Genomic DNA, 26,543 nt, shown 5'->3' with positions numbered 1-26,543 from the left:
TCCCTCTGTGCCTCACTGCCCTTTTCCTGCAAAGGAACCTCTTCTCCACACTTGAGAGAGCAGAGTATCCAGAGGCTCACTTCTTAGAGGTTCCCAGAGTGGTCTTGGTATACTGACTACTAAGTGTGCTGAGGACTGGGGAATGATGTCATCTGCCTCCAGAGCCCATCAGCCTTTCAGAGCCTCTCTCTGTTGCCTCATCCGTGAGGTGATTAGTTATTGTGAGGATGGAAGACACCAGGTCAACCCTAAAACCAAAGAAACTATCAGCTCTCCCAACTTCAGTGAGAAGCGTTCATCAGATGCTTGATTACTCATAGCCTCTCGGCCAAGGAGAATGGAGAAATTGGCCCAGGGGCCTGCCTCACTGCATAGGAAAGGATGCTGGAGGGGACCTGGCTGATAGCCCTTTCCTCTCAGGACATGGGACTCCATCCTGAGCAGGAGGAGATGGCAACCACGCCCAACCTAGTCAGAGTGGCTCTGAGGGACCTAAGACAGACATTTTGTTAGATTAAATGACAGAAGATGAGTAGGTATCAGACAGTGCGTTTCATGTGCAAACTCTGACAGTGAACCTTGACCATGATGCCTCATAAGCCACAGTTATAGCTGGATAAGTACTTTTTGACTATTATGAATCCATCATGTGTGTAAGTGAAGCACAGAGTGATAGCAAGCACCCTTTAGCCAGGGTGCACACTCTGAAGTGGTTGGGGCAGTGGGTGCTCATGGAACAGCAGCCTCGAGCCACCTTGTTCTCGTCTTCCATCCAGCACTAGGGCCTGACTTGCTCTGCTGTGTCACTGGACAGAAGGGATGCACTGCCTTTGCTTCTTAAGAGATACTTCCCTTAGGTCCTGAAAAGCCCTTCGGCTTAAAGCAAGTTTCTCGTGTCCTGCTGTCTCCAAGACAGGTAGCTTGGATTCTTTGTCCTGACCTTGGGCCCAGCCAAACCAGTCAGGTTCAGTGCTGTTTTGCAAACTGATAGAATTCAAGGAAAGTTCTGTTTTCTTCCCATCTTTAAAGTAAGAATGGGACAACTGGCCTGTCCTTATCTTAGGCTACTGGGACTGATACTGACATGAAGTATTTACAGTCTTACAAAGATGTCATTGTTGTCATGTATACGTCTAGAGTCCAGAGACTGTTGATTGTGGTACATATTGCTGGGTATATAATCTGGGCACAAATTGCTCCTCCAGAGGAGTTTATGGTTGTATTTGTACTTACGTCTCTAAGACGGTAAAGCATCTCCTGCAGTGCAGGAGACCTGGGTTCAATCCCTGGGTTGGGAAACTCCCCTGGAGAAGGAAATGGCAACCCACTCCAGTATTCTTGCCTGGAGAATTCCAAGTACAGAGGAGCCTGGCAGGCTATAGTCCATGGGGTCGCAAAGATTCAGACACGACTGAGTGAGTAAAACATCCTGCTATACATCCTTGAAGGCCTCAGGTTTAAAGATGGAAGTCCAAGAGTTTACAGCCTGGCTCTGTACTTCTAGGCTGTACAACCTTGAGTAGGGCACTTAATCTCCCTAAACTTCGGTTTCTTTACTGTGAAATGAGAAAAAGAAGACTTAGTCTACATTTTGGTTATAATGATGGTTATAAGGAACAAGTGAGCCATAATACAGTTCAGAGGAAAGGGAAAACTTGGAAAAAGAAGGATAGCAGCAACCCTTCCTGTGGTGGGCGTGGAATTATCTGAGTGAGCGAAGACTTGGAGGCAGGACCCCTCATAGCCTCTTTGTCTGGGGTCATGGGTTTGGGTAGAGAGAGAGGGCTGGCTGCAGGAGAGGCTAGAGCCAAATTTGACAGAGCCTTAGATCCTAGACTAGGGGTGTGAGCAGAGACATGATGTGACTGAAGTCATGTTTGACTAGTAATGCAGGACTGGACTGAAAAGGAAACCAGAAGCAGAGACCGGGGGACTGCTGGAGAACTCAGAAGATAGCCCTCCAGTGGGTACACCAGGAAAAGGTACTATGAAGAAGAAATGATAGATGAGTCTAGAAATAGATAAGATATGAGAGATGAGGGGCAAGAAGTATCAAAATGTCTCCTAAGATATGGATCTGGGAGAAGATGATGATGCCCATAGTAGAAACAGGGACAGCTTGATGTGAAAGTGTCCTGAGTAACAGATTATAATGGTCAAAATGTGGAGCAGACTAAGTGTCCATAATGATAAATAACTGGTTAAGTAAATTAAAGTATATCCATGTGATAGAATATTATGAAGTCATTAAAAATAGCATTGATTATAAACGTGGTACCTTTCATTGAATTTTACGTGTCATTCCATCATAAGGTGTACCACTGTTTCACGTATCATTAAGAAAGGGTGCTGCCAATTATAATTGAAGGATGCCATCAATTGTAAGACATCCAGATTTCAGAGATGTTAAAATGTGAAGAAATTTGCATCTTATAAATCAATGAAATAAGGCAGACTTGTCATGCTATTGGTCTGATTTATGTGCACCAGAATAGCTCTTTTTTGTAAGGCCAAGAGAGAAGCCAAAGGCCTGAAAGTTTCTGACCAAGCCTCCTCATGTTATCTAGATGGTTTTTAAACCGTAGATTTAATTCTAGCCAATTCCCCTCATCTAAAAAAAAAAAAGGAATAACAACACTTCCAATACCAGATTGTTTGTGAGATTAATTAAAATAATGATTGCAAAATGCATGTGAGCTCAAGAAGGGGTCAGGGGTTTTAGAGTCAGGCCATATGGGAGGCGTGGAGAACAGTGCCTGGATGAGCCCACTTGGGCGGCAAGCAGCACAGTGCTGAGGAAGGGGTGTTCTTCATGGGGCCTCTTGTCTTTTATGTGTTTCTCTGATTATTTAAAAAAACAAAACAAAACTGCTCTTGGTTTTTTGTTGGTTTTTCTTATTTGAGAAAGGTTTAAAGTAATGGGAATAGAAATGAGAAAATACCCATAATCCTTTCATCTGGAGCTGAGATAATATGTTAGCATGTTTCCACCAAGGTTCTAGGTTTTGGAGTTTGTATGTTTATTTTGGGCTTTTCTTTTTTTCTTTCCTTTTTTTTTTTTTTTTTTTTTTTTGTTTTTCTGGGGGGTTTTTTTGTTTCACTTTTCTTTTTTTTTTTTCTGTTTTGGGTTTTCCTCATCTTTAAAAAAAAATGTATTGAGGAATAATTGATTTATAATGTGTTAGTTTCTGCTGTACAGCGAAGTGGATCAGTTATACATATATGTATATCCAGTCTTTTTAGATTCTTCTCTATATAGGTCATTACAGAGTATTGAATTGAGTTCCCTGTACTATACAGTAGGTCCTTATTAGTTATCTATTCTGTATATAAGAGGGGGAGGGATAAGTTGGAAGATTGGGGTTGTTTTTGTTTTTACTTTGAGGTTTTGATTTTTTACTTTTAGAGAGTTGAGACATTCCTGGCAAAGCAATCTAGTTCCCTGTTATTTAGTTTTGCCTTTTAGAGTGTAGTAAGCACTTTTTCCATATCATATAAAAACTCTTTAAAAATTGGCTGCACATCTCTCATCAGGTGACTCCAGGGGGTCTCAGCTCTGGCTGTAGATCAGAATTGCCTGTGAGGCTCTTAAAAAGGTAAATGTCTGGGCCCCACTCACAGAGATTTTTATCAAGTCCTTGCCATCTAAAACCAGTGCGGAGGCCCACCACATTATCCCAGCGCTGGTTCATTTGCTTGTTGGTAACTTTCACCATCTTAAACCACACTGTGGTGAATATCTCTATATAAATCTTCATCCCATGGTATGAATTATTTCCCTAGGCAGCATCCTCAACTTGGTTTTATTGAGTTGAAGGTACCCGAGTGCATTTAAGGCCTTCAATTCATAAATTGGAGGAGAAGGCTGGTGGCCAGAAGTGGTTGGTAGCCTGGAGGGGAGACTCTGGGGCAGGTCGAGTGGGAAACGGCCCAAGGCTGAGGACAGAGATGGCCTGCAGGAGCATGTGAGGCACGGAGGATACAGTGTAGGAGCTTCCCACCTGGGCCAGCAGCTGTGGCCATGGGACTCAGGTCACTACCAAGTCACAGGGCTTGGGTTTTTTAAAAGATGCAACATCACAGGCTTCGTGTACTTTTCTGCTCGGCTCCAGTGGGGCCCCTCTGGAGGGGCCCATCCCAGCCCAAGAGGCAGAGATGGGCAGCAGTTCCTCCACGGCCCAGAGCTTGCTTGAGATTTTCAACTCCTTGGCCTTTTTTCTTTCTCTCCTACTGAAAAAAAAATTCAAAATGCAGCTGGCTGGGGAGTCTCAAGCTTCATTTTCTTTCCCCTGCCTGGAAGGGAAGAGGAAGGCAGCCTCCTTGCTGAGGCCCAGCCAGGTGCCAGGCTGCCCCCTCCATCTGTGCCTTCTGCCATGTGCCCATCTCAGGGCCAGAGGGCCCCTGTGGGATCCCCAGTGAGGTCTCTCTTTAGGGCTAGGTGACTTATTCCTCCCGAGGATCAGAAAGTGAGACCCCAGGGTATCCAGCTATAGCCGAGTCTTCTACCTGCTTGACAGCTTCCAACAGGCTTCATCCCTGAGTTGCTTTGCATCTGTGGTCATAGTAATTCCCCACGACTACCCCTTGCTGCCCACATCACAGATGGGAGAGGAGCAGCAGTTGTCCGTTACTTCCTGGCAGTTATGAGCCTGGGGTCAGACTCAAATTGGCCTGACTCGAAAACCCAGGTTTCTTCCACCCGACCCTCTCTCTTGCCTTTGTTCTGATTTCCTCGTGTTCCACATTAACAACTCTTTCTCTGCATTTCCGTCACCGGGCACAGGTCGTGGCATAGCAGAGGCATCAATGCGTGTGTTTTGGAACAGTGGTCGGAAGGATGGGTGAAAGAAATGAAAGAACAGAGAAGTGTGTGGGGCCGGGGTTGGCCCTCGACCTCTGTTCAGTGCATGTACATTGCTTCTTCCCTGACTTGAGGCTTTGGAGGTTGATGCTGCCAGGCAGAGGGGAGAGTGTCGGTGAATCACAAGGGCATGTGAGCCATTTTTCCACCACTCAGAGAATATCAGGTGCAAAGCCCAAGGTATTTAACAATATCGGGCAAGCCAACTTGTTCTTCTCCACTTTAATGACAGAACCACAAGCAGCCAGGCAGCTCCATTTGGAAAAACCTCCTTTATCCGTGTCAAGCAGCAGCCCAGGCTTCAGCTCATTTATTTAGGCCTTTCTTGCTCTCTGACACGCCTCCTAGCAGTTGCCAGGCAACTCTGGGAGTAGCACTGTGTGTTAGGGATTAACTAGTTAGGGCTGGGGTCCTTTTTGGCAAGAAGGGGATAAAAGACAAATGATTTTAATTGCTAGGCCAAGGATCCTTTCTCTGCTGGGTAGAAGATTGCAACTTTTGGAATATGTGTATAGCAGTGTGGGTCTTGAATTTGCATTGAGTCCCCTTTCTCCCTCCTCAGGAAAACGAATGAATTTTAAAAAGAATCTTACTTTACCTCACTCCTTTGTTTAAAATTATATCATCTTGAAATCGGAATAAGACTACACCACCACCCTCTCTTTGGAAGACATTTCTTAGCACAGTGGCCTCAGTTTTAAAGAACTTTCAAAAATAGAATTGTGTGCTTTAATTGCATCCTTTTTTCTGGCCATAGTTTCTTAGTTCCTAGCTCATGGCTCTGTGGAGTCATCTTAAGGCAATGTGTATGAAGGTGCTTTTCCCATGTTTGACCCATTGCAGGTCCCTGGTAAACGTGATATCAAACAGCAAAACTGGTGGGGATTGGAACTTTAAGATGCATTCGGTTCCATGCCGGTAGCGGTGCAAAGGCCAGTATAGATGGAGCACAGTGAGAGTTGTTTATTCAACAGACTCATGTGGCTCTCTCTGGGCCAGCGTGCTAGCTGGGCCTCCCCAGGATGAATGGAGCTCAGCCCCTACCCACAGGGCACGATGGCTGAGGTGGGGACGGTAAACCGACAGTCAACACCAGTGCCGCAGAGAAGCGGCACTGCCTGTGTGGGCAGGAGCCAGCTCCTCCAGTCCTGCCTGCTTAGTCCTTCCCAAGAGGCCCGGCTCCAGATTCAGCTATGGGAATGCTACCATCATCCACCTTTCAGCCTCTGATTTCAGACATAATTCTGCTGAGTCATATTTATCCACCTAAAACCCCTTGAAGACAGAGACATTAAGATAAAAGCAGATTGATAACCTGGCTTTCAAGCATGAATGGACGAGGTTATGTTGGAGCAGGTCAGAAAAATACTATATATATCTGTCTTCTGGTTGGGTAACACCATTGATCTCATGGTTTAAAAAACAAAACCCAAACTCTACTTATGTGATTTAGTGTAACAGAAAATTAAAAAGAAAAAAAAGAAAGAAATTTACAAACTAGGAAAATTAAAATATCCCTGTAGTTCCACAAAACTAATACAACTACTCAACTACCTTTTGTACATTCTTATTGTTTTTCATTATGCAAAGTGTTTACATTGCTTTCAGATCTTAAGTTAAAATCTTATTGATCCTCCATTTTACATTACATCCTAGGCTCTTTTACATGGCTGCAGAATATTCTATCAAGTACAGCTACCTTAATTTCTGTAACCATCTCATGTTGAACGTTTAGATTGTTTCCAGTTTTTTGAGATTATCATTAATATTCCACCAACCATCTTTGTAAATAAAGCTTTGGTATGCCTTATTTCAAAGTCTTCTGACTCGGAGAAATACAAGTCTGCAAGAGCCTGACTCTGGGTGCCAACTTGTCACAACATGGTAAGGAAGCAGATTTCTGTTGACTCAGCCTAGGAGCAACTCAAAATGGAAAGCATTGAGAATGCTTCCTGGTGTGTGCTCCCTGCCCTCCACAGAGGCAAGCAGAGTGTACCCAGAACATACATAAATGATGTTACTAATTTGTCTGTGCCTCTGTTTTATGCCAAAACACACACACACACACACACACACACACACACAGAAAACAAAGAAGCCTGTGGAACCTTAAAGCGAGATGAGAGAAGGAAATAAGGAAACCAAGGGAAAGGAGAAATTAGATGAAGCATGGAAGGGACTGCTATGTGTGCCTCAAGGCTGACTCCGAGAGTCTCCATACAGCTTGGCAGTGGTAGAGCAGGGAGTCAAACACATGTTTGTCTCCAGAGCCTTTGCTTTTTACTTTTTTTAAATTGTGGTAAAACATAAATAACATAAAAATTCCCATTTAAACCATTGTTAAGTTACAATTCAATGGCGTTAATTACATTCACAATGTTGTATAACCAGTATCACTATGTATTTTCAGAATTTTTCATCACCCCAAACAGAAATGCTGAACTCATTAAGCAATAACTCTCAGTTCCCCCAACCTACTAGCCCCTGGTGACTTCTACTTTCTATCTCTATGAATTTGCCTATTTTGGGTATTTCGTATAAATGAAATCATATCATATTGTTCTTCTGTGTCTGGCTTATTTCACTTAGCATAATGTTTTCAAGGTTCATCCACATTGTAGCATGTGTCAGAATGTCATCCCTTTTATGGCTGAATAATATTCCACTGAATGTGTATATATACCCATGTATTTTATGTTCCCATTCATCTGTCAATGTTTGGTTATTGAGAATAATGCCACTATGAATATATCTGTACAAGTATTTGTTTGAGTGCTTGTTTTCAGTTTTTCAGGAAGTATACTTAGGAGTGGAATTGTTAGGTAATATAGTGATTTTATGTTTACCTTTTTTAGGAACCACCAAATTGTTTTCCACATACAGGCCATGCTAATGTTACATTTGTCTGTGAAGTATGGATGGGTACCTATGAATGTTCTATAGGAAAAGTTAGTAGAAGATTTTCTTATTTTCTAGTTTGTTCCAGGTAAGTAGGTAGGGAATTATAGCCAAAGTCTATAGGCCTGAGCTAAATTAGATGAATTGACACAGGAGTCTGTGGTGGACTAGGGAGGGACTGATAAGTGGTTACTGTTTTTTCTCGTTTTAGTGTTTATCCAAAGTCCAGATCATGTCCTGGGAATGCAACAGGGAAAAGGGGAGAGGCTTCCAACACCAGGGCTCCAGGGACCAGCCCTGTAGCTTGTGGCTCCAAGTGGCTCAGGAAGCTCCTGAGTATGATGGAAAGCTACGGTCGTTAGAGTCACCTGGGTTTTAATCCTGGCTGTGGCATCTGCCAGAAGATGACCTGAGTCTCAGTTGTCTCATCTTTAAAATGGAGATAATCACAGAAAACTAGCCAACCTGATCACACAGACCACAGCCTTATCTAACTCAGTGAAACTAAGCCATGCCATGTGGGGCCACCCAAGACAGACAGGTCATGGTGGAGAGGTCTGACGGAATGTGGTCCACTGGAGAAGAGAATGGCAAACCACTTCAGTATTCTTGCCTTGAGAACCCCATGAAGAGTATGAACAGTATGGAGATAATACCTACTCTGTAAGACTATTCAGAAAAATAGTGATAATGTAGCTTTTTGCTAATAGTGGATTTTAACTGAGAATGACCTTTTCTGGATGACAAGAAGGTAAAGAAGGAAGAGGAGGAAATGAGACTGTCCCGTTCTAGAACACTAGTGGCCATACTTATTCAGTAGGTGTCAGGCTATCTGGAACCAGGCAAAACCCAAGATTCTGGCCCATTTATTTCTCTCTTTTGAAGTAACCATGAAAGTTCAGTTTTTATCTCAAATAATGGCATAAAGGATTTGTAAGAAACCACATTTGTTTCCTTCATTTATATTTATTTAATATTTATTTATTCATGTTACTGCACTTACAGACAGGTGGGAGTGGTAGTACCAAGGATTTAAAATTCCAAAGTGCATTACTTTCTAACAGGCATAAGAGAAAATAGAACTAAGAATCTTTTTACCTATTTCATCAAAACAATTTTTGCCTGTTGGGGGGAGATGACCCTTGTTTGATATTGGCACCACATATCCACTGTCCACCTCCCACAGACATTGCTGTTGCTCAGGAAGAGACTTTGGGAGTCCTGGCACCTTGAGTCACACCACAGTGAATGCTCACTGAACTAAGAGTCGTTGCTCTAGAAGTAGACTGCTCAAGTGAAAGTCAGTCCTGAAGTGAGAGAAGATGAGAACTGGCAGGAAATCCTCTTAAACACAGTGATCAAGCTCTACTGTATGGTTTCAAAGAGCATCACTGAATATGATCAAAATGAAATCCCCATATGTTCTAAAATACTTGAAAAATAAAACACAGCTAGTGTATCTTAGAGTATCCAGGAGGAATTCCAGGCTTTCACTTGATCTCATTTAATAATCCTGGCTCCTTTCTTACTTTGTTCCTGTAGGATGGGACCATGTTTGGTAATCCTTGGTGTCCTAAACATAGTCTAATATTTAGTAGGTGCTCATTAAATGTTTGTTGAATGAATGACTGAACAAATGAATGAATTATACCATTTTCCCCATAGTATGCCTTAGAAAGACTGGTGGTAAATGTTTCAGTGTTGCACAATATATATGCTTAGTTTTAAAAAAAAAATTATCCACAGCTTCATCTTAGAGCATGAGAGGAAGAATCTGACACAAACACCACACCATGAATGTGTAAAAGTAAGACAAAGACCCTGCGCAGCATCCGTGTGCTAGCCAACACCAGGCCATTAGGATTTGGAGGGGCTCACCCTCTGTGAAAATCACCACACCCAGTAAATATTCAGTTCTAGCTAAGAAAATGCACGAGGCAGCATATTAATTCAGCAAGTAAGCTGAATCCACGGTGGCAGTGTTAAATACTGTGTCTTTGCGGAAGCAGTGGCAAAGAGGCATGGTTACTGTCACCAATGTCTTAAGTCAGATCATCTCACTTGAGGGTCTTTTACTTTTTCAGTGAGACTCTGAAAAAGAGACTGATCCATTTTCAAGCAGTGATAACATTTGACAATTTAGAGCCTGAAACAGTGCAGACTTCATGTACCTAGCCAGACTGTGAGCTTCTTGAAAAGATTTTGTCTTACTCCTTCTTGTACCCCCAGCACACAGTAGAGGTTCAGTAATGTAAGGTGGAGTAATGGTGGGTTTGTTGGGGGGGGTGGCGCATAATGATGCTTAGAGGATGAAATTGTAGATATCCTTGCCCCACCCCCACCCCCAATCCCTCAGACATGCATCCACACTGATTTTCTGCGGGGAACGGGTATATTCTCAGAAATAGACAGTCACATTCAACTTTATGCTATCCCTTCGCCAAGAGACGGAAGCTTCGGTAGTATGTCGTGGTTAGCCATGTATCCCTGGCACAGAGCCTAGTACATAGACAGTGCCTGATAATTCTCTGTGGACGGGAAGAAATGACAATAGTCCCTAGTTACAGTGTCCTTAGCAGTTTGGGAGTTGACACACAGTTTTGTTAAATAAGTCATTAAGACTCAAAGTCTTAAGAAAAAGAAAATAATACAAAGGATTTATTTTATGCTACACTCTTTATATATATATTCCCTTGTTCGATTTTTACAGTCCTCATATGGAAGAAGTGATGTTGCCCCATTTTGTTGATGAGAAACTGAGGCTAGGAGAGGTTGTGTCACTTTTTTTAAGAAGTGGCAGAGCCAGGATTCGGACTTTCCATCTATCTGATTCTTACAACCATGCTCTTTCCTCTGACCACTCACCCCAGTGGTGATTACCATATGATCTGTGTTATGTACAATTTGAGGTCATTTCAGAAGAATAGTGATCTGGTCTCCTCTTAGGAGTCAGCATCTCCAATCTGTGCAAATGTTTCTTGAAAAATACAGGTTAAACTAACACCATTTATGAACTATTTATGAATTGCAAAGGGGAAATTTCAAAATTTTATATATATTCTTAAAAACATCCCATTAATAGATAATTCTAATGGCCTAATATTTTGTTGTTTAAATAGTTGATATTGACAGTGATAATTGGATGAAAAAGTAAAACATTTCTAAAGTGCGGTCCTTCCTCCCCTTTTCCTTGGCTGACACCTAGTGGTGAGCTTTCTGGTAGCAGTGTTAATCCAGGTACTAAATATTCTTATTAGTCGTTTTTCAGTTGATACTAGGGTTTCGTTGTTGTTGTTTTAAGAAAATCACTTATTTGCATCATAATAAAAGCTACATTCATATAGGGTTAATTTATTATGGATCGTCATAACAATGGAACTTTGACTTAACATGTTTTTAAGTCGAGTATAATCAAACCTTAGCGGGAAGTGAATACAAGTGCCTAAAATCTTAGTATACTTGTTCCCCTCTACAAACCTGACCTGGTGACCACCCAGCCTAGGGCACTGGCTTGCACACACTGACAAGAAAGATTCGGTCCTGTTCTTAAGAGCCATGCAGGGCAGAGAAAAGGTATACAGAGAGTTGCACTAAGTTTGGTAACTGCAATAGTGAAATGTTGTACAAGGTGGTGGACATCCAAAGGCACTGGCAGTCACTTCTTTCTGGATGCCGAGGGAAAGCTCACCAGGGAAGAATGCCCTGGGATGGTGCCATGCAGAAGCAGTAGCAGTACCCCAGGAGCAAGGGCAGAAAGTAGCCCTTGCAGAGGTGAGGGACATTGAAACTACATGGCATGGTCAGGTACTGTGAGCAGTTGTGTGTCTGGAGCATAGACAGGAAGGAGTATGGCTGAGGACGAAGTGAAGAAATGATCAGCTCCAGTCCATGAAAGACCTAAGTGAAGTTGCTCGGTCATGTCCGACTTTTATGACCCCGTGGTCACAAAGAGCCTGCCAGACTCCTCCTTCCATGGGATTCTCCAGGCAAGAATACTGGAGTGGGTTGCTATTTCCTTCTCCAGGGGATCTTCCCGACCCAGGGATCAAACCGAGGTCTCCCGCATTGCAAGCAGACTCTTTACCATGGGGTTTAGCACTAATATCATAAACCAGCATTTCTAGAACAGTGGTCTTTGAAATGTTAGATCCCCAAGATATTGATATGTTTTCTAAGCACATAAAATTTGTGACTGTTGCATATTGCATACTGTAATACTTAAAAAAAAAAAAATTTACAATGTACCTTACTACAGTCCTGTTATAAAGAAACCTGATTAACTTTGTTAACATTTTTCAAATGCTTTTCCCCACAAACTACCTATTAACATTCCAGGCATCAACTACTTCTCATCACAGTTTGGGAAACACTGCTGTAGCTAAAGATTGATTATGAATGTTTCTTGCTCTAAGGCCGTGGAATTGGGATACCAACTGTGTTCATTTCACTCCAGTCTCACTGCTATGAGCCTCAGGTTAAAAAAAGCATGTTCCTTTTCCAGAGCATTGCTTTTCTAGTCAGACAGAAGATTGTGGCTAACAAGTAAGACACAGAGCCCAGCCATCACTCAAGCTTTCTCAGTGCAGGGCCACAGGCCACCGGTCCCCATCCCCTCCAGCCAGCAGTGTGATCCATATATCAGTCAGGATCTAACCAGGATGACAGGAACCACTTCATATGTTTACAGGAGGGAAAACAATTCAGTAAATGGTTATCCAGCTGACAGAGGAGCAAAGATAATCCAGAGATTAGCAAGAGCAGAGGTGGTGTGCCTGAGTCCAAGGCGAGGGTCACCTGACAAAAGCTGGAACCTGTGGGTCTGTGCTGTGGATGCTTGGGTTAGATGGAGGTAAACCACTGCTGGACAGCCCAGCCCAGCAGGGGAGAGAGGGAAAACACTCAGCCTCTCCCTCCCTCTCCTCCTCATCTCCCACCAGCACCTTGCATGTGCCAAACCAGGCAGGAAGCCAGCTGACTCAGGATACCAGGGAACTCAGCCTGCCCACTGTATAGAATAGAGCAGAGTGGAGAGAGGGTCTGAGATCAGACAGGCTCAGAACCAACGCTCCCAGATTCCAGATATTTAGGCTATTTACTGACACACACACCCCTGGCAAATAATAAACAACATGGTGAAGTTAAAAAAAAACAGAACAAAACAAAAACACCTGATTTATAGTTAAACCTGGTGCCAACCTGGACTCTGCCTCTTCCCAGCCACGTGATTCTAGGCAAGTTATTATACTTCCCTAAACCTTAGTTCCTGAATTGTAAGGAAGGAGAATAAGTAAGTGATACCTTCACAAGGTGTCTTTGACATGTCTGGCTGATTCCTATCTTAAACTGAAACAAGAATAAGATATTTAAAACTTTGGGGGCTTAGCCTGGAGCCAACAGGAGTGTTAGAGATCCGCATATGTTGATTGACTACTCCAGACTTCAGTGAATTGGCTGAAGTTCTTCCCTTGTGGTTCAGCTGGTAAAGAATCCACCTGCAATGCGGGAGACCTAGGTTTGATCCCTGGCTTGGGAAGATCTGCTGGAGAAGGGAAAGGCTACCCACTCCAGTATTCTGGCCTAGAGAATTCCATGGACTATACAGTCTGTGGGGTCACAAAGAGTTGGACACAACTGAGCCACTTTCACTTCACTTTATTAGCTAGCATTTGTTATCTAGTAATGTCTAATTTCTTAATATATTCACTTCCTGGGGGCATTGGAGTAGGGGCAGCTTGAATGTGCAGTGGAATATTCCAGTGTTGGAGAGGCACCCCTCCATGTATTGTAGTTATCAGTTCAGTACAGGCTAAAGAAAGATGAGATTCCAGGAAAGCCACCACTTACAAGATGTGAAACCTCTGAAGCCCTTTCCCACTGAACCACAGGTTTCTAATTTGTTTTATGGGGATAAAAATACCACCCTCCTAAAAATTATTTTCAGAATTAAATGAGATGGTGGATATAAAGCACTTGCTCTCTGTTAATTGCCTCTGCTCACCACAACAGACTGCAGGGGTAGCTTCCCTTTTATCCAGTGAATGCCTAATTCACCAGCAGTCACATTCCATGGAGGTGTGGCAGGAATTTTGGAAAGCCTTTAACTGGAGATTATTCATGTTTGGTTTGCTGGTCCCTGTTAGTGATGTGACCTGGCAGGTCTCCACTCACCCTGTTCTCCTCAGTCACAGCTCACTGGCATTATTCGTAAACCATTTCCTTGAGATTTTCTCTGCCCATATTCCTACTGTGATACACTTTTACTCTCATGTTCACAGCTTTAAAAATGGTCTCTAGGTTTGAGGGTGTGCTGAGCAAGTTAGTTGCCAGCTCAAAATGTCATTATCCCTTGAAGGGGAGCTTTTATCCTGAGTTGATTAATTTTATCCTCTGTTGAGGAATGTTATGCAAAAGATATACAAGAAGGAGAACCCACTATTTATTGAATGCCTACTTCTTGCCCTTTTCTTATATTTTCGTGGTTAAATGTGCATCGTATGTATCCCTGGTTTGATAAGGAACTTAAAGAGAGTTGAAATAATTTAAACCAATAACTTTGAACAAACATTTAACAAGACCCTACTATGTCAGACTCTGTTCTAAGTGCTTGGAGATGCAGCAGTGAACAAAATTAAGCCCCAGCCCTTACATCTCGTATTCTAGGGAGACACAGACAGGAAACAAAGATGGAAGTCCATTTATACTGTGTTACGTGGTGATAAATGTCATTTGAAAAAAGAAAACCAAGGAAGGGGATAAAGAGAGCCCCTGGGTGAGGTAGGTGCTGGTAGGAGAGAGCCAGGATGGAGGGCCAGGGCCATCTGGGTCTAGAACTTACCTTTTTCCCCACTGGTTCCATGGTCCTTCTGATTCTCTTTGGTGATGGTTTCCAGCATCGAGTGAAGAAATGTGAACTCTAACATCTTGCTTCTTAATCCAGAGTTGATAATTCAATGTGTCAGGGTGGTGACTTTGCATTCCTAGGGTACAGAAAACATTTTTGCTGCACTCCCTGCTGTCAGCAGCATGGAGCTGTTTCTTTCATCTCTCTGATTTCCCAAACCATTTAATCTTGATGCAGGAAAGCATCTTGCCAGCTTAGATTCAAGCCCTAGTGCTGGGGAGATCAGTCTGTCCTAGAGGAGGGTCTCTGTGACAAGTGGGCTCAAGGGAACTCATGCCTCTTTTCTCTCTGTTTCCAAGAAGTGGTGCTGTATGTGGTAGCTTCTGTAACCTTAATGTATGTTTCCTGATCTTTACTTTTCAGTAAATCAGTTGAATTCCAAAAGTAGAAACTGGGCATTAAGAGATGGATCAAGTATGGAAATGCCCACAGAAGTCAAATAGATCTAGGTTCTACTTTTCTATTGATATAATTTTGAGCAAGTTAATTAACTGCTCTGTGATTTGGTTTCCTCATCTGTAAAAGGAGAACAAATGTAGTCTGCCTCATAGGATTGTTGTGAGGATTAGATGAGATAATTTAGCATGGTGCCATCCTAAAGGAGATCAGTCCTGGGTGTTCATTGGAAGGACTGATGCCAAAGCTGAAACGCTAATACTTTGGCCTCCTCATGCGAAGAGTTGACTCATTGGAAAAGACTCTGATGCTGGGAGGGATTGGAGGCAGGAGGAGAAGGGGACGACAGAGGATAAGCTGGCTGGATGGCATCACCGACTCAATGGACATGAATTTGAGTGAACTCCGGGAGTTGGTGATGGACAGGGAGGCCTGGTGTGCTGTGATTCATGGGGTCGCAAAGAGTCGGACACGACTGAGAGACTGAACTGAACTGAGCATGGTGCCTAACACGTGGAACGGACTTAATATTAGGTAGGGTGTTTTTTTTTTTTTTAATAAATAAACTTCATATTTTAGAACAGTTTTAGGTTCACAGAAAAATTTAGTGGAAGATAGACTTTCCCATATACCTCTTGTCCCCACTTATGCACAACTTCCTCCATTATCAACAATATTAGTTTTGAATATGATTAAAAATGACTTAATTTATAGCAGAGTTTTCTCTACATTCTATCCTATGAGGACACAATAGAGTTAGTATGAAGGTTTCTTTTTCAAAGTCAAGACAACATAATTTAAGGAAAAGATAGTAAGACTTCTCATTCGTAATGACACTTTACAAAGAAATGTTAACATTCAATCATTACAATATTTCCCACTGGATAGGTATCATTATACATTTTAAAAAATCTCTCCATTGTAAAACAGATAAAGAAAACTGCCTTAATCAAATAAATGGCTGAAGACCAACAGTACTCAGAACAAGAAATAGAACTTTACTGTGGCTCAGCTGGTAAAGAATCTGCCTGTAATGTGGGAGACCTGGGTTTGATTCCTGGGTTGAGAAGATCCCCTGGAGAAGGGAATGGCTACCCACTCTAGTATTCTGGCCTGGGGAATTCCATGGACTGTCTCGTCCATGGGATTGCAAAGAGTTGGACATGACTGAGCAACTTTCACTTTCTTTTTTCTCTACCCTCTCCAGAAACCCCTTTCATCAAAATTCTTTTCCTCCTACCAAAAGTAACCATCATACTCACTTTAATACTTTTTAAAAATAGTTTTATTACCCAAATATATGTCCCTAGATGCTGTAGTTTAGTCTTGTCCATTAAAAAAAAAAAAAGTTATATGGCTTTTAAAATTCTCTTTAAAATTATAGGTTCCTCCTCCACCCCTTTCATGCTGATTGCGTGATCATGGTGCTGTTCACTGTGTTCTTCTGTCCTCTATGCTGCTGCTGCTAAGTCGCTTCAGTCATGTCCAACTCTGCACGACCCCATAGACGGCAGCCCACCAGGCTCTGTCCTCTATATTTCCTGATAATTGGTGACTGAGTTTTGAAATTGGATGGACTAAGGTTCAGTCTTCTGGTGAGACTGCAGGTGGTGTTTGACAAGGCTACAAGAGGCATATCAAGTTTGGTTGCATCGTAATTAGTGATTTTTAGTAGCCAGTGATGCTTAATATCTACATATGTTTATTCATTGGGAGTTGCAAAATGAGGATATTTTCAGTTTATTGTTTATTTTTCATTTATTAGTTGGAATGTTTTTATAAAGAGGCACTTTGCTTCATTTACTATATTGTTATCCAGTGTCATAGTTGCTATGGCAAAGACAAGGTAAATGCTGATTCTTTCCTATATTTACCAGTGTTTAGTATAAAGAATTAACTCCCTAACACCCTCAAAGCATGACAGTTCTTTTGTATATGTATTGCTATAACTTGGTAGATTTAAACATATTTGATAGGTTTGGGCCCATTGAAATTATCATTGTTATTGAAACTCAAACTATCTCATGTTGGCCATTGAGAATTTGTTCAGGTTGGCCCTGAGTATTTTTTGTTGTTGTTCGTGAGCCTAGCTCCCTTGTTATCTGAAATTACAAGATGCCCCAGACTCATCTTATACCTTTCCTGCCCCAAACCTAGAATCAGACATTTCTTCAGGAAGCACTGGTTTCTTTTAGTGAGAAGTAATATCTCAAAACCAACATCTGAGTTCTTAAGATACTCACTACTGGATTGGTCACTATTTCCAGGCCTTTTCAGTGGACAAAGGAGGGAGACACACACTAGTATACACGTGTACATGTGCATATAGATAGATAAATCCCACCCAACTTCAAGACTACAGACCTTTTGCTTAACTTCTTCTCTATCACATTAATATTTCCTTTCTTGTATACTGAGAATTCTGGTTCTGAAGGGCATGGGGGATAACAGAATTACAATATCCCATAATTACTCATTTATTTTCATGGGCTTTCCTGGTGGCTCAGATGGTAAAGCATCTGCCTACAATGCTGGAGACCTGGGTTCGATCCCTGGGTTGGAAAGATCCCCTGGAGAAGGAAATGGCAACCCACTCCAGTATTCTTGCCTGGAAAATCCCATGGACCAAGGAGCCTGGTAGGCTACAGTCCATGGGGTCACAAAGAGTTGGACACGACAAAGCAGCTTCACTTTCACGGAACCTCAGAAAGCACTACAGATGTTACTACCAGCATGATTAGAGTATCTTTTAACTTTGCTTTGTGTATTCTTTCCCTATTCTCCCTGCAGATTTTGGCTGTTAAACTGTATTTGGTTTGCTAGAACACACAGCCATAACACACTAGCCTTTCTCCCTATCAGCCCTTGTTAGCCTCAGGCTTTAGGTTACTATAACCAGTTCTAATGGTGATAGCTTTTTGGCCATTCTGGTTGTCTGAAGCTGGCTCCCTAGTAGATTCCTCAGGAAGGCTCATGAGAACAATATTCCCTCTGTTGGAGGGATGGTGTGGGGAGGGAGGAGGGAGGAGGGTTCAGGATGGGGAACACATGTATACCTGTGGCAGATTCATTTTGATATTTGGCAAAACTAATACAATTATGTAAAGTTTAAAAAATAAAATAAAATTAAAAAAAAAAATATTCCCTCGGTTGTTAAAGGTGGATAATAATCTTTCTGTGCCCCTTCTAGATGAGTCAGTTTTCCTGGATATAAAATCCTTGGCTCTTACTTTCTTTTCTTGAATGTCTTAAACGTATTGCTATGTTTTCTTTTGGCAAAAAGTGTTGCTCTTATCAAAGTCTGATGATTATCTTAATTTTCTTTCTTTAATAAATTGCATGTTCTTTTTTATTAAATGCTAAGGAGTTTTTTCTCTCCTGAAGTCCAGTAATATTATTAGACAGTCTTGGATGGTCATTTTGGTTCTGTCATCTCAGGTATGTAATATGGCTCAGTGGTACAGAATCAGCCTGCAATACAGGAGACACTGGTTCTCTCCTTAGATCAGGAAGATCCTCTGGACAAGCAAATGACAACCCACACCAGTATTCTTGCCTGGGAAATCCCATGGACAGAGGAGCCTGGTGGGCTAAGGGGTCCGTGGGGTCGCAATGAGTTGGACGTAACTGAGCAACTAACACATTCAACATATATGAAACATACAATTTTGAGTCTTTTTTTAGTTTCAAAAAAATTTTCTTGAATGATAGGTTTTGGCATTGGTTCTGTTCTTCGTATTCATTTTTCTTCTTCAGGGGCTCCAATTATTTGTATATTTAATCTTCTTTGCCTGTCTTCAGTACTTTTCACTTTCTTTAAAATCTTTTTTATCTCAATTGATTTTTTAACTTTATATTACTGTTAAGATAGAATTTCTCCTTGTTTTTTTTTATTTTTAAAGACTTTGTCTTTTTCTTTTGTTTTTCTTAAAGCATTATCTGTTGAGTTGATATTGATATGCTCTTATAGTCCCTTTAGGTTAGCCTTCATTTCAGAAAAGATTTTTCTTTTATTTCTAATTCTTATTCAAGTTCTGTACCCTCATTTCTGAGTTTTTAAAGTTCATGTATATGTTATTCTTGCACACTTTGTATAATTTTCTTAATGTCTTTAGCTTATTTTGAAATAGTAGATTGCAGTTTTAATCTATTTGTGGGCATATCTTTCAGGATATTTTCTGTGGCTATATCTCACTCTTACTTCTTACAACTTTGTGGGGGATTTTACCTCAGTGCTTTTGTATTATCCATTTTTATGTGAAATTAGTTTTCCTGACTTAAGGATGAGATGGAGTTCAAGAAAGCTTTTCTGACTTCACAGAGCTCCCTCTTTGCCATTTTCGGTAGTATTCAAAAGTTTGACAGATGCTTTGTGAACCTTTCTAGCTGTGTTCCCATCTCCCAGTTTGATCTAGACATTCGTCTTCCTTGTCATTATGCTGCTCTGTCTTGTTTCCACTCCCAGCAGCTTCTGTCCAGAGTGTACATCCCTGCCGTGGAAGGGAGTCCAGACACATTCTCTCAAGTTCATAGAGGCTTGCAGGGGCTAGGCTGCTCCAGCCCCTACACTTTTTACTGTAGGTCCCTGCCCTCTCAGCTGTTGCGTAGGTCAGCAGGTCCCAGTTTCAACTACTGTTCTTAAATTGGCCTACTGAGCTTTTTGCAAACCCATATTGGTTGTTTGGAGGTTCACTTGTTCTCACGTCTCCAGACACTGACACCAAGCAGGTCTGTTGGTGATTTGCAGTATTGATGGTTTGTACTCATCTGCTTGTATTTTGGGGTTCATTGTTCACCAGTTTTTGTTGTAAATGTTGCATGTGTATTTGAAGTTTTGCTTTCTAGTTTTTCTGCCTTTTTTATGTGAGGATTTGAAGATACTGAGAAAACTATGCTACTACTGTTACCATGACCAGCAAATTCCCAGAATCCTTCTTTTCTGTTTTTCCATTTCTTCCTGAGAAAACCACAAATGTAATAACTCCTCTCATGGAGCTTCTACTGGAAAGAAGACAGGTGATACACATGAACAAAAAATGAAAGATGATTTCAGTTGGTGACAAGTACCACAAACAGGAGAAAACATTGGAAGGGGCAGTGAGTAATAGGTTTGAGGGGATTGTGGAGGTGCTTTTTGGTGTTCTTCAAGGAGGTGGCATCTGACCAGAGAGCTGAATGATGAGAAATAACAGGTGTACAGTTACCTGGGGTAAAAGCATTCCAGGCAAAAAACACAGCAGATACAGATACCCGAGGAAGGAAAGAATTTGGCCTATTTGGGGGAGGGAAAGTAAGGCAGCGTGTCTGAGGCAGAGTCCTAGGAGACAGGTCAGAGAAGTAGGCAAAGACTGGATTGTGAAGGACTTTGTAGGCTCAGGAAGTATTTGGATTTTAACATTGGTGCAGTGGAAACCATTCGAGGAACTTTAACAGAAGAGTAGCATGTTTGAATTAAGTTTTAAGAAGCCTATTTTGGCTGCTATATGGGGGAAGGACTTTAGAGGCTCCAGAGGAGAAGTCAGGGAACTGGAGGAGAGACCACTGTGGCCTAGAGGGTGTGGAAAACAGTGGTCAGATTTGGGGTATAACCTGAAGACAGGACTTGATAATGTGCCAGAGGAGGGAAAGAGAAGACTCAAAGATGTCTTCTGGGATCTTGGTCTACGTCCAGTTTCTTATCTTTTTGAATCTTATTTCTCAGAGAAAGTCACCTAGAGCTTTACTCCTAAACAAATAGATACTATAAAGGCAAGTGGTGTGTGTGGGGGCGGGGGCGGGGGGAGGGTTGGAAAACAAGCCACAGACTGAAGGAAGATATTTGCAACTTTAATAGATAGAAACTTGGTTTCTGGCTTTATAAAGAATTTCTTTAATAATAATTAAAACAGAGGAAAGATATGAACAGATGTTTCAGATATCCTGAAAATATACTCAACTTCACTAATAAATCAAAGAAGCTGAAATTAAGACCAAAGCATCATTACATTTTGCACCCATTAAATTGTGAAAAATTAGGAAGCCAGTACTTGTATTGGTGACCGTGTAAAGCAATAGGTGTCCTTATTTTTCTGGCTTAAAATATAAATTGGCCCCTCAATTTTGGAGAAGGCAATGGCACCCCACTCCAGTACTCTTGCCTGAAAAATCCCATGGGTGGAGGAGCCTGGTGGGCTGCAATCCATGAGGTTGGGAAGAGTCAGACACGACTGAGTGACTTCACTTTCACTTTTCACTTTCATGCATTGGAGAAGGAAATGGCAACCCACTCCAGTGTTCTTGCCTGGAGAATCCCAGGGATGGGGGAGCCTGGTGGGCTGCCGTCTATGGGGTCGCACAGAGTCGGACACGACTGAAGTGACTTGGCAGCAGGGACAGGGATAGGAAGAGACAGGGTAGGATACCAAGACAATGCAGTGATAATGTCGGTTTTTTAAGTTAGGGGATAGCTTCACAGATGGTCATTTTATTATTGTGCTACATGACTTAATGTGGGTTACATATAGTCTTTCATGTGTAAATATAAATTACATTGTGAATTAAAGGCAGCTCAATGGAATTGTAAAGTAGATAAGGTGTTAATAATTTTACATTTAAAATCCAGCCTAGAGATTGCAAGGTCTGAACCCTTCTTAGGGTAACACATTCCCAACTTCCTAAGGATCATGAAGTGTGGCTTCACCCAATATGTTGAGGTTCTGGATTTCTTTGGAAGAGACAGGGTGTCTCAATTTAAGTAAACATTCTTTCCCAGGTTTTTGGTAACTAAATACAGATAATCCAATTTACACCCTTTACCTTTGTCAGCCTTTCTAGGAAGAAAGACTTCAGAAACTTTGTTGGACAGGTGAATTGCCTCCTGCAGCTGTGAACTGCGAGTCTCAGAATGATCTAAAGTGTCACATTTAGTAGCAGCAGCATCACATACCCTATTCTAAAACCTACCTGACTAGTTAGAAGGTGCTTTCTCTCCAATTTCCGGCCCTCCAGATATCCCACAGGAAGGGTACACACAAAGAAATCACAGTCACCAACCCCCAAATTCCAAGAGGATACCCTTTCTGAACTCCAGCTATGGCACAGGGAATGGCAAGTTTTAGAATCTGAGAAAGTCACGCTTCAGTGTGGTACTTCTAGAAGAATTATGAGGAACTCTCTATGGTTTAGAGAGATAAGTGGTGTTTCTTCTCATCTGTTATTTAGAACTTTCCTGTTCTAAACCTTAGGATGCAAAGGATACTAGAATGTTCTTGTAGATTCCTTAGACTTGTCTTTTGTGTGCTCAGAAGAGTGAATGAATGAATGACTAGATTGTGCCATTTTCTTTTTAGTCAAGATAAGAATCCAGTTGGGGAAAAAAGCCCACCACTAAACTGATTAAAAGCATTTTCAAAATGTTTTCTTGAATCATATATTGAGCACCTTCCATTTGCTTGACGCAGAGCTTGATGTTCAACAACCACATGGCAAATGTTGAATCAGATACACAGCTTGGCTCTGCAGAAAGTGTGCTTTTCCTTTTTCAGGAGAAACGTTTAAATAGCAGAAACTGAGGAAGCCCCACATGAGATAGTTCATCCAAATATTGCCTTGTAACCCTGCAGTTTCTACATACCCTGTCCTAGGTATGCTTGTGCACGACAGCGTTATTTGTGAGTGCTAGCTCTGGGTAAAGCGGTGACAACCACTATCTGCGCTGTTTATCCATGTCTGAGATTCAGCTTCTTTGATTCATGCTCTGCCTTGGACTGCAGCCTTGCTGGTTTGTCTTTTTGTTGATTAATACACATGAGAACCCTGGCAGTTCTTAGAAGATACAGTGAGATATGGGAGAAAGAGTATACGATTTAGAGCAATCTAGGCAGGAGTTCATATTCCTTATCTGTAAAATTGGAACATTAACGCCAACTTTACAGAGCTGTTTCGAGGATTAAATGCATATTACCATAATGTGTATAATTACCATATTGTAGATGCTTTAAAAATGTTAGTTCCCAACCTTCCTCCTCCAGTCACAATAGCCTTCCTAAAATATTAATCTGAATGTCAGACTTCTAAAAATGACTGTTTAGTGAGTGACATGTACTTCTGTACTTTGGAATATGGTAAGCCAATTACCTTCTGTGGTAGATGGGCTTTTTGTGTGTGTTTTAGTTTTTAATTTTCTTAAAAGAAGGGACTTTTATTTTAAGGGCAGTTAGGTAACTGCCATTTTCTAGGTTTCCCAATGCAAATTTCACTTAGTTTTTCAACGGAAGTCATGATAAAAGATACAGACCCTACCTCCACACTTGAATCACATTCAGGAAGATTTCAGGCATTAATAGTGCCTTAGCCAACAGTAATAGATTGAGCTAAGAGTACAGGGTTTGACCTGGGTTGAGGCACGTTCTATTAAATAGCAGACTTTTACTCTTCAAAAATGTTAATGTCTTACAAAAAGAAAGACCCCAAGAACTATTCTCAGTTGAAGAAGACTAACAGGACAACTAGGAGAAGGCGATGGCACCCCACTCCAGTACTCTTGCCTGGAAAATCCCACAGACGGAGGAACCTGGAAGGCTGCAGTCCATGGGGTCGCTGAGGGTCAGACACGACTGAGCGACTTCACTTTCACTTTTCACTTTTATGCCTTAGAGAAGGAAATGGCAACCCACTCCAGTGTTCTTGCCTGGAGAATCCCAGGGACAGGGGAGCCTGGTGGGCTGCCGTCTATGGGGTTGCACAGAGTCAGACACGACTGAAGTGACTTAGCAGCAGCAGCAGCAGGACAACTGCATGCAATATATGAGCCAGGATTTTCTTTTACTGTACAAAGTCATCACTGGGGCAATTGGTGAATTCTGAGTAAAGCCTGTAGATTAGATTTTTACTGTACCAATGTTAATTTCCTGATTTTGATCATCATACAATGGTTATGTAAAATGCCGTTCTTGATTTTAGGAACTACAATTTGCTATAATGCCTGTTTTAACAACACAAGATTGCTCTAATGCAATTGATATATTTGGGAACAGTTTGAGCATAATATATTCAGTCATGTTTGATTATGTGTGATATCATCCATGAGAAATACTAGGTGAATGTAGATAACTGCACCTAAACTAACCAAGATTTCAAATTAACCAAGATGTGTCAGAATACACAGAATGCACACGTGAACAAAGTGACGAACCACACATTTCTGTCCACAAGTCTTTCAGTTCTCCATCCTTCTTCCACCACTTCAGAATCTACCCACATGTTGCAGTCCTTCTGACACCCATCTCCACAACAGACTTCAAGTCTTTTTCAAGGTAAAAATGACATATAGTATTTATATATTTTTTACCCGCTGAACATGTGTAAAATGGCATGCTGTTTTTAGGAGGTTTCTATTTTATTTCTAACATATCACTGATGAAGTTTTTGAGCATTGTGCCCCAAGTATGGTGAATTTTAGGAAGATATATGTCACATTATAGCAGAACTGACTAAAGTATGTAGAGGTAAAGGGACATCATGTCTTAAACTTATTCCCATATGGTTCAGAGAAACCCTGTATACAGATAAAACATACATGTAATATAGTCATATATGTGTGGGGAGAGAGGATAAAGCCATTGTGTTAAAATGTTGACATTTTGGGAATCTGGGTGGTGGGTAAATAGGAGTTCTTTATATTATACTATTCTTGCAATTTTTCTGTAAATCTGAAATTATGTCAGAAGAAAATGAAAGAGTAGAGGATTGGAAAAGCTTTTGTTTTTTTAATTGAAGTTCAAATATGAAAAATGAAAGAAATTCACAGGGAATGGAAATGATTCAGCTGAGAAAAAGACCAAAGCAGAACAGGGAAGAGCGCCTAAACAAGCTTTCTACAGAGTAGCTTGAAACTTGAGCTTAGTGTAAGGCAGGCTTTTTAGGAAATATAATAGGAAAACTACATCTACAGAATGGAAAAGGGAGACATTTTGCTATTCCAGGAAGATCTTTTTGGGAGTCTAGCCCAGATAACAATTAATTAACACATAAATTAACAATTTAATCACATACATCAGCAATTCTAAATTATTTAGCATCTTTATTCTCTTCCTAAACACTACGAGGATTTTAATATACTTTACTCACTGTGCACCCCCATGTACAAATCTTATCATTATTAGAATATTAACTGTTTTGAAAAATAAAAAAATAAAACAGACTGGTTTTATAATTTACCAACATCTGTGTTTACTGTCATTTCCCTGTGTACAGTTTTCTTCTTGCTGAATTATGTTTTTCATATTTTGTTCAATGAGAATCTACCAATCCCTTTTATATGTCTGAAATATTTTTATTTCACTGTGACTCTTGAAGGATAGTTTATGTGGGTATAAAACTGTACATTAACAGTTTTCCTTCTTCCTTTGAAAATGTGTCTTTTCTCATCTGTTTTCACTGGTGAAAAGTCCACGATCAACCCACTTATCTTTCTTTTGGAAAAAAAAAAAATCCATCTTTTCTCTTTAGGAAGTTCTTTCACCTTTTATTCTGCAATTTTACTATAATGTATCTAGCTATCTCTTTATTTTTATTCATGCTGCTTGGTACTTGTAGTGTCTCTTCAGTCTGAGGGCTCCTCTTTCCTCAACTCTGGAATTTTCTCAACCTTTATCTTTTTAAGTATTACTTCTCTGCCAAACCTAGGGTTTCCTTTGTTTGATATTTTTTTATTCTGGAATCTCCTATATAAATACGTTGGTACCTCCAAGCTATTATCCAGCTACTCTTTTATCTTCTTTTAATCTGTCTCTGCTTTGTTCTGCTGAACTCTTAAGTACTATCTCCAAAATAGGTGATATTCTTCTAATTTTATGATTTTTTAAAAAAATTGGATTTTGCCCTATATAAAACAGCTAGTAAGAAGTAGGAGCCTGAATTTGAATCCATATCTTCCTGACTTCTGATCTGGGTTCTATTTAATGAGTTCATCCCTGAAGTTAAAACCCCAGAACAGTAAAATAGCTTCAAATCACTGCATTATCCTGTCGTGTGGGTGGATGTAACTGGGAGGATGAACATGACTTCAGCTTCAGCCTGTGTGAAGTACCACATGCTAGAAGACCTGAGAAGTGTCAGGAGTTATATTTGGCTTCTTTTCCGTTTTCGTCCTACGTTGTTTCTGAGAAATGGAACTTTAGTTCCTTTTTATCTTTCATGGTACACAAAATTTCCATCTTTCCCATTCTTTCGGCTGTCTAAATAGACTGTTCACCAAGGTTTGTTTGTGTCCCACTTATCTTTTCTCAGTAGCAGAATTTTGGTTTTGTTTTATTGGGCAGATGTTGTTAAACTTAGAATTTTTTAGCCACAGGGAAGTGACGAAATGTTTACAATGTTTTTCTATAAATAAAAAGTCTACTGTTATTATTCAACATTTGTTAAGTGCCCACAGAATGCTGGGTGTTGAGTATCACTATAGTAGGGGGAGGAAGGGTCCAAACACACACAGATTTTTTTCTGTGCAGA

General features: G+C 41.0%; 1 protein-coding gene across 3 annotated transcripts in view; it reads left to right on the top strand.

Moving 5' to 3' along the window:
* The window catches only part of DENND1A (DENN domain containing 1A), a 520,884-nt gene that overhangs the window by 373,656 nt on the left and 120,685 nt on the right, over positions 1-26,543 (top strand). The window lies entirely within an intron of this gene.

This window comes from Bubalus kerabau, chromosome 11, assembly GCF_029407905.1.
Source record: "Bubalus kerabau isolate K-KA32 ecotype Philippines breed swamp buffalo chromosome 11, PCC_UOA_SB_1v2, whole genome shotgun sequence".
In the NCBI taxonomy this organism is placed as follows: Eukaryota; Metazoa; Chordata; class Mammalia; order Artiodactyla; family Bovidae; genus Bubalus; species Bubalus kerabau.
Note: the sequence above shows the minus strand (reverse complement) of the source record. Positions and strands in the feature narration are given on the sequence as shown.